Source organism: Camelus ferus, chromosome 22 (assembly GCF_009834535.1).
Source record: "Camelus ferus isolate YT-003-E chromosome 22, BCGSAC_Cfer_1.0, whole genome shotgun sequence".
NCBI classification, from domain to species: Eukaryota; Metazoa; Chordata; class Mammalia; order Artiodactyla; family Camelidae; genus Camelus; species Camelus ferus.
In genome coordinates, this window is record NC_045717.1 from 21,627,137 (window position 1) to 21,636,069 (window position 8,933).

The following is an 8,933-nucleotide window of genomic DNA, read 5'->3' on the forward strand; positions in this document are numbered from 1 at the left end:
TGATACCTTGCCCTGCCAATCAAGAGCATCCTTGAAACCACAATCAACTGGTTGACATCCCATTTTCTCAGAGGCTTAGGTTTCCACACATATCTTCACAAGCTCCACATCAAAGATACATCATGTTTTAGATTTTCCTGCAGGCTTACATGTGAACACCAGGCAACTAATTCAAACTTTCATAGTTTGGAGTATCTCTGATGCTTGGACTGCAGTCTTCTCTAGATTGTATTCATGTAAGGTCTAATTTGTGCGGTAAACACCTCATTCTGGTAATGCTAGTAGCGACCACGTGTCCCAATTCCACTATGACAGCTACAGTTGAACAGTCCAAACAGTTGGAGTTCGTGCCTCTACTGCACCGTGCAGTGACTGCCCTGACCCAGTCCTTCCACGTGGGAATTGGCACCTTCCTCACATCAGGCCAGTTGTTGGATGTTTCCCATTGCTCACAGCTGCACAGAATTCCTCAGTACATTTTCAGTTATGTTTATGATGAAAAATTATATTTTTGTTGAGCAAAATCTGTGGTTGTTGCAGAAAATTTTCATTAACTGTTTCCATACAGTCTGCATACTAGCAAATACTGTTTCTAATTTCCCGAGCACATGTAGTAAAATGTCCTGCTGTAACTGTGGATTTTTCAGATCAGCTTTGTAATTTGGTCAAGTTAGTCGTTATACATTCTCACTCAATATTAACTTTGTATATACATAACCAGGTATTTTTTTCTCGGATAAATTTTATTTTTTTAATTCCTTTATAGTTAACAGTTTCTGTCTTGAAACGAATTTCTCATTTGTTTTGTCAGTGTCATGTTGCCAGAACCCACCAGGATCACACCAGCAGTCAGTGAGAGTGGTGCCATGCAAGGCAGTACTAAGAATGACCGCAAACCCTAAATGACTGGATTTATCAGCAAGAGGCTGCTCGAAAGGACTTGTGTGATTTGGGCTTTTGCTGGATAAGCTGATTGCTATTCAGGGAAGCAAGATGTACTGATGCTGTGAGAAGGTGAAGTTAATTCTATCATAGGTAATCATAATTGTTGTTTTCTGAAAGACAAAATGCAGTGGAGGCTAAATCTGATTCATAAGAAGCTTCAGTCTGTGGCTATCAAGAGACGAGGAATCTTGGTCATTTTTACGATTTGGAATTATCTCTTTTACCGTTTTTAGAGACTATGGTTTCAAAACACCCTTATTTTTGTCTTGATCCATTATGATCACTGAATAGCTCTGTCTGATGATGGAAGTGTTTGATGTTTTCCTCTTCAGCATGATAAAAAAAAAAAAAAAAAAACAACCAAAAACCCAAGGCCAGCACCTAGTGCCCTGGGATATCTTTTGCCTTTCCTACTCATTATCTAAACACTGATCTATTTCCTGTGGTGTACTGGATGGATGCTGCTTACACAGTGTCGCACGGAAAATATACAATTCACTTCTTATTAACATACATGGTACCTTTAATATCTCCTTTATGACTCAGCTGAGGGCTATCACTTTAGGTAAATTGTGAGAGAACACTAACCTAGCAGGAGAGAAAAATAGGACCACTGTTCTAATTAAGCATTTCTTGCTCAGTGACTATACTCTTGATGCCATTTCAATGTGCCAGGCACCGTAGATTCAGCACACACCCAACAAATAAGGTGCTCTAGGATTTGGACACAGAGGCATGAAACAAAGAAGTTGCTGCAGTCCTGGTGCTCATATTGTTGTGGGAAGAGAGAGATGGTTAACACATGTTAAAGCTTTGGTTTATAAGATGGAAATTAGAGCTTTGAGGGAAAGTAAGTAGTGACATGGGAGAGGAAGGGCTGGGAGTTGTGTGTATATCTTCCATGAGGGTAGGAGCCTCAGGGAGTGATGTCATTACTGATCCCTTGAATTTCTACCGCCTTGACACCATTACAGGAACTGTGTGGGTGTGGAAGTAAACAGAGGACAGCAATGTAGGCGCTCCTGCTTTCCCTGAGTCACAGTGTAGATTCCCCACAAAGGTAAAGACACAGACACGTACGGTGCATCTTCAGTTTTGCAGGTTTCTGTGTGCAGTATGTGATCATGAGTTTGGACGTGGGGTTTTGGGAATTCAGACTTCCCACTGATTTGGATCATGGATATTTGTGGCATCTTTTTGTGTTTAACCTGATTTAAAAGGATTTTCATTTTCCTTTAATTATTTCAACTTTTACAGTATTTGGCATTTTCATTTTGCTTGTATACTGACTGACACACTATATATACCCCACTGAGCCCTGGCGTTCCCTCCAGTCTGAGAAGAGGTTGTGTGCCCCTGCACTGTTGTAGTCCATCCTGAGTTTATGAGTACAGTGATATTTATGCAGGTCTCCCGTGATTTCCTGGTGGAAACACCAAAAAGAGCTAGATGTGTAAAAGGCAATTATCCAAGGAATAATTGAGGTGAGCGTCAGAGAGTGACTATCATTTTGAGTAATATCCTAATTTAATGTAAAAGGAGATATGGGGACACTTTAATGCCTTTCTCTAAGAGGAGTAATTAGAAGCTTTTTTTTTTTAATGACACACAAAGCCACAGCCCACCTTATTGTTCACAGGTATCATTTCCATATGCTGAGTGGACTTCCAGCACATATTCCAGCCCAGGAGGATACAAAAGTATCTGAGTTTTATTAAAGAGCAAGAGAAAGCCAAATTCTGTCCATTTTTAGTGCTAACTTACATTTTCTTAGCGCTGTCAGCATTGTCATTTCATAATGATTAGTCTCCCCATGGATGCCCCGGCTGATCATTCCTTCCACCTTACAAACGAGAAGGTGAGCCACGGTAGAACAGGCTGCTACCCAGACTCAGAGCTCACAGTAAAGGAATCTTTCAGATTCGAAGGCCTAACGTATGCCACCTACTTAACTGAGCACTGTCAAAATTTTAAATGCAGAAGAACACTGCAAGAAATGAGGCACTCTGAAACAAAATCATGGCATCAAATTTCATAAGTGACTCAAACGGCAATAAGTTCTATTTACAGTGCATTCTGGAAAGGCATGCGTAGCGACCTAGAACAGCTCGGCCGGTGGTGAAGGCGTTGGCAGGAAAGGGCATCACAGAAGTGTTCTTTTGAGGTGATGGACTGTCACCATCTTTTGGTGGTTAGAATAGTATGAATAGATACTCAAACTAATTGATAGAAAACAAACAACAAAAATGCTTTCTCGTCACTAAGAGAATGGTGAACTCTGCCGAACCTTGATTTTACACGTGCAGCGGTTACTTCCACCACCCCGTGGCGCTGTTTAGGAAGAACTTAAGGACCAGGAAGAAGGACTCAGTCCTCACCAAGCCTTTCTTGAAATCCCGTCTTAATTTGGGAAATGCCCTCTAGGGCTGCACCTGCCCTCACCTCACAGCAGGAGTGGGGAGAGAGGGCTCCCAGGTCTGTCTTTTGAGTTTAAGTTAGGCTGCTGGGTCAGATCTCTGGAAGTAACATGGTTCTGAACCATAAAGGTATATCCCCCAGTCTCTCCAAGGGGGTCTGCCCGGGAACACCCTGATTCATGAGCATCGGCATCCTGTCTTTTCCAGGGTCACCTGGAGGCCATTTCCAGCTCTGCATTTCCTCTGCATTGCCTGCCTCCTGGCAAACGTCTTTAGCAATCCACACCTGTGCCCCTCTGGAAGAGTCCTCTGTGGCAACACCAGGGGGCCATGAGCTGAGAGGGTGGAAGAAGCAGTGGTCGAACCCATGCCGTGGGTACGTGGCCCTCAGCTGCAGCAATCCCAGCTGTCCCATACTCATCTCTACTTGCTTACTTACAAAATACTTAAAAATCTACCAACTTCGGGGAATCAAAAAGATCTAGACTCTGACCAGTAACAGGCACTCCGTTAGTGTCACCCTCCCCACACGCCTACACCACAGGGGCTCTAGCAGCTGCCTCATGCCTTCAGTCTCTGAACCACTCATGATGGCCATAAACCAGGGCATTCTGGTGCAAGAACCTTCCTCAGCCTGGTGCCAAACACAGTGAGAGCAGCCACTGCTGGCAACAGATACCGTCTTTCTGGAAACCGAGGTTCTCACAGACCCTGGGCTGAGCCAATGTAGCCTTGGCTCCTCCTTTCCATTTTGCCTTGGATCATGATGTCCAGACCCTTCAGGCTTTTTTTTTTTTTTTCTTTCATCACACAGGCCCCCTTATTGAAAAGATAATGGTACCTACAGAATAGAGCCAAAAATGGGACCTCTGGCATATCCCAGCTACGGGGGAAGTGTGTTCCCCTGCCTTCTGAGTAATACAATTGTTCTGGAGGAGGTCACCCTTTTCTAGACTTGCTGTCCTTTTGGGGGAGTCCCTTGGGAGCACACGAAGGGAGAGTCCATATACTTTATATGTGCTGCTGCCACCACAGCTGATGCGAATCTGTTGGAGAGATGCCAAGTTCTGTCCCCAGATCAAACAGGACATCCCTGTCCCTGATCAAAGGCTGCACCCAAGCATCAGCTCAGTCAGTCAAATTCCAGCAAGCGTGCCAGCACTACAGGATGCCCTGGCCAAGAGTCAGAGTCACCTGTGCACCTTCACGGGTCCCCTGGCCATTGCCAGTGATCTTGCTGTCCAGTCCCACCAACAGAGACAAGAACTCTTTATCTAGCACCTTAGCACTCCCTTTGGAATAAGGAGCTCTGCGGATATCTTGCCTCACAATTACCCAGTCAAGTTCAACTCTGCACGTGTGAAACCTCAAACTGCAGAGGCATATTTCAGTATGCTCAAGGTGATTAATAAACTCATTTCTGAGACAACGCAGACCTGATGGTAATAACCTTGGCCCTGTCGGCCCATGAAATATGAAACCCTTGAGAGACCTCTACCCTAAAACTCTACGCAGAATGCAGGGGATCCCGCTCCTCTGCCATGGCTAACTTAGTGACCGACTAGTTTACCTGGTAAGGGAAAAAGTGCCACCGGCAGTACAACCGATGGACAGAATTCCCAGGCTGAGTAAGGGGTCCCTGCAGCTGATGGCAAACAGTCCTACAGGGTCCCTTGGCCCCTCGGCAGGGCTACTTGCTATGCTCTGACCAGGGTGTATACTCACATAGACTTGTTACTCACTTGTATTAGACACACCGCTGATGGCCAAAACCCGAGGGCTCACCAAGACACTGATGTGACCTATACTCAATTTCTCAAAAAACCCCTCGACACTGGGCTCTAGAAAAAGAGGACCCAGTGGGACTTCTACCCTTTATGACCCCAGGCTATACCCTTCATGGAGGCCAACTCTGGCTTCCTTAGACAAACTGTGCTAACTTCTAAATAAGTCTTCCTGCTGTTTGAGGCAGTCATTAGACCCTCAGCCTCAGTGTATGGGACCCCTTACGTTGTCCTGGTCCTCAGGCTTCCTGACACCTTATAAATAAATACTTTTCTATACCAGACATTTTTGTCGAATGGTCATTCTCATGGGCCGTCTGTTTATTGTAAGAGTGTCCAGGGAGCAAACACTCTAATAGCCCACCCCGAGGCATTCCTCCTGCCACCACCTAGACTGTACCCTGGATGTCAGTATGTCATCCTGGGCACTGTCCTTCCAAACACCCCCTGGCCCTTCCCAACACAAATGGGCTGGTTCCCTCCAGCTGGACTCCTTGTCATGGGAGTCACTGGCACTGCCCAGGGCACACGTGATGCCATTCAACAAACTCACACCACCGATTCCAATCAAGAAATGGCCGAAACATTCTGAATACACGCAGCAGGCAGGTAAAGTTTTAGTGGCTTTCCAGGAAGGGGAACTCCCCGGCAGCCATGGCGGCTGATGACGGCTTGGCTTTAGACTATTTACTGGCCAGCCCGGGAGAATTCTGTTCCCTTAAAGGATTGCTTGGTACACGTGGGGGTAGACAGAATGGCAAAGTGCCACCAGTAACACAACAAATGAGACAACAGATGAAAATAACCAATGACATTACTAAAGTAACTGAACTGAGTTCTGGAACTCCACTGACGTATCTTCCCCGATCACTCCAACACCCTAGGATGACTAGATCTGAATGCTTTTTCGCGGCTTCCTCATCTTAATTACAACATGTTGCTTGTGCTTTTCACATGGCTACTCAAATTCTTGTAAGATGTGGCATAATTCAGTCAACAATTATCAGGAGTGAATTTCAATGAAGACACTGACTCCATTTTTGATGTCTGACTGTTAACCTGGCTTTAGGCACCCATTCACTCTGCCCGGTCTGCAACTAAGTTATAAACATAGGCACAGGCCCCTTTTCCTTTTGTGCTAGTGGGTAGGAAGGGCAAACTTTGAAAACCTGAACTCTCAACCCCTTGACACATTTAAGGCCCAAACTGCTCGCTCTCCTCTTTGCTCCGGCCACCTGAACCCGCTTGCACTTACTCGCCTAAAACCTGCCTTTGTGTAACGAACCTGGAACAGAAGCCACTCGAACCGGTAAAATGTAAGAACACATAAGTTTTATAAATAAGTTGCTTGAGAATAAATAATCGTAATAGAAAGATGGCTGGAAAAAACCCCAAATCTTAAAGATTTAACCAAACACTTCTACATAAAACACGCATCAAAGGATAAGTCTGAAGAGAAATTAAAAATACTTCAACAAAGATGAAATGATGACATCAAAATGTGTGGGATGCAGTGACAGCAGTGCTGAGGTAGAAGTGTGTAGTTATGAAGCTGCTGTACATCGAAGACTTAATAAAATAATTCTAAGGGAAAAACAGTTGTCCTCTTCCACTGACAACTTGTGGCACTTTTAATTTTTAATTTTGAAGTAAAGATTTTTCTAGTTTTATGAGATTATCAAGGTTTGAAGTGTGTATATTAATGATATGACTTAAATGTTATGAAATTTTGACCGCATTAACATTATTTAACATCCATCTCATATAGTTAGCAAGAAAAAAAGTGGTTTTTTTTTTCTTGTGATGAGAATTCTTAGGATTTATTCCCTTAACATCTTTCATTTATATCATCCAGCAGTGTTAATTATGGTCATCTGGTTTATATAATATCCAGTTTACAGAATAAACTATTCAAACACTGAAACTACTTTCTGAAAGTTTTAAAATCCATCTGCTAGCTACACTTATGCAAAATGTCATCTTTTGAGTGATCTCCTGTAATAAATTAGCAGTTACAGCTTAGGATTCCAAATCCTTTCTCCACATCATTCAATGACACGGTTTTAGTCACAATGATCCATTTCATACATAAATCTCGTAAGTTCGCCAGAACTTTTCATATATATCTGGAAGTTTATTATAGGTATTGGTTTATAGGGTTATGAGATGGAGAAATCCCGGTAACTGCCATCTCCAAGCTGGAGAACCAGAAAACCTGGTGGTGTAACTGAGTCCAATCTGATGGCCTGAAAACCAAGAGATCTGTTGTCCAAGAGCAGGAAAAGATAGATTTCCCAGCTCAGGAAGGAAGAGTGGATTCACCCTTCCTGACATAAAAGTTGTGAAACCATACAGGGTTGTTTTATATAGCCAGTATCCATTATACTTACTTACGATCTGTTTCTTGCTGATGATCATTCCTCAAGTTGTGTCTCACATGGAATCATTTTTCTTCAGCCTGACACTCGTTAGTGTTGCCTGAAGTATAGTTCTGCCACCGATTCATTCTTTCAGCTTTCATCTTATTAACCTACTGTTGGAACACATCTTTCATTTGTCTTCAGTTTCAAAGAATATTTTTCTTAGGTCACTTAGATTTTAGATTTTAGATTGGTGGGTTCCCTGCCCTCCATTCAACCCTTTAGATGTCAAATGTCATTCATGGCCTTCTCGCTTCCATAGTTTCTTCTGAGATATTATCAGTCTTACTGATGCTCTTTTGAAAGCAGTGTTCTTTTTGTTTGGTTGCCTTGAAGATCTGCAACTTTTCTTTCATTTTCTACAATTTGTCCATGTTTCCTCCATTTTCTTTAACCTATGATTCCTAGTTATTTTGGGTCCTTGTCTAGGCAACTCCCAATATCTGGATTGTCTCTGGGTCGGCTTCTATTGATTTATATACTTATAGTTGAGATTTTTTTCCTGCTGCTTTGCATGGCTGGTACTCGTTTCTTGTGTGCTGGGTCTTGTGAATAATCCTTTGTAGCAGCTCTTAATTACCTTCCTGTAGAGATTAGGTTTTTAAACAGTAATATTCACTCTTTGTGGAGGTTCTATTCTATAGGTTTGGCAAATGCTAGAGTTGTGTATCCATCAACACAGTCGCGACTGGACGTGACACACACACGGACATCAACACAGTCAGGACAGAACAACATCATCACTCTCAGACTCCTTTGTTCTGCCCCTTTGCACTCATCGCCCTCTCTCACTCCCTGCCCCTGGGAACTACTGCTTTGTTGTCCTTCCCTAGAGTTTTGCCTTTTCCAGGACGCCATACAATAGAATTATACAATAAATGGCTTCTTGTCTCTGGCTTCTTTCACTTGGCAAAGCGAATCTGACTTAAATTTAGGTATGTTACACACAGTGCAACGTACAGATCTCGGGGTACAGTTCAGCACACTTCGAAAAAGGCAGATACCTATGTAACCTATACTCCTACCAGGATACAGAACATTCTCCTCACCCCATGAAGTTTCCTCCTGTCCCTTCAGTCAACCCCTGCTCTTCCCGCACCTCCTCCCTCACAGCCTGATGCTTAGATGCAACCACTGGTCTGATTATTTTCCTATCAGATTATTTTTGCTTGTTCTTGAAATTCATACAAATGCAATTGTACAGTATTTACTCTTTTGAGTGTGGCTTATTTTGCTCAGTATAATCCTATTATGAATTTCAATTAATTCATAATAAAAGATGAAACAAGTATACAATGCTTCCTGAATACCAGGGAGCTTCATAAGTGCTTTACATATGTTAATGAATTGAATCCTTAATACAGTTC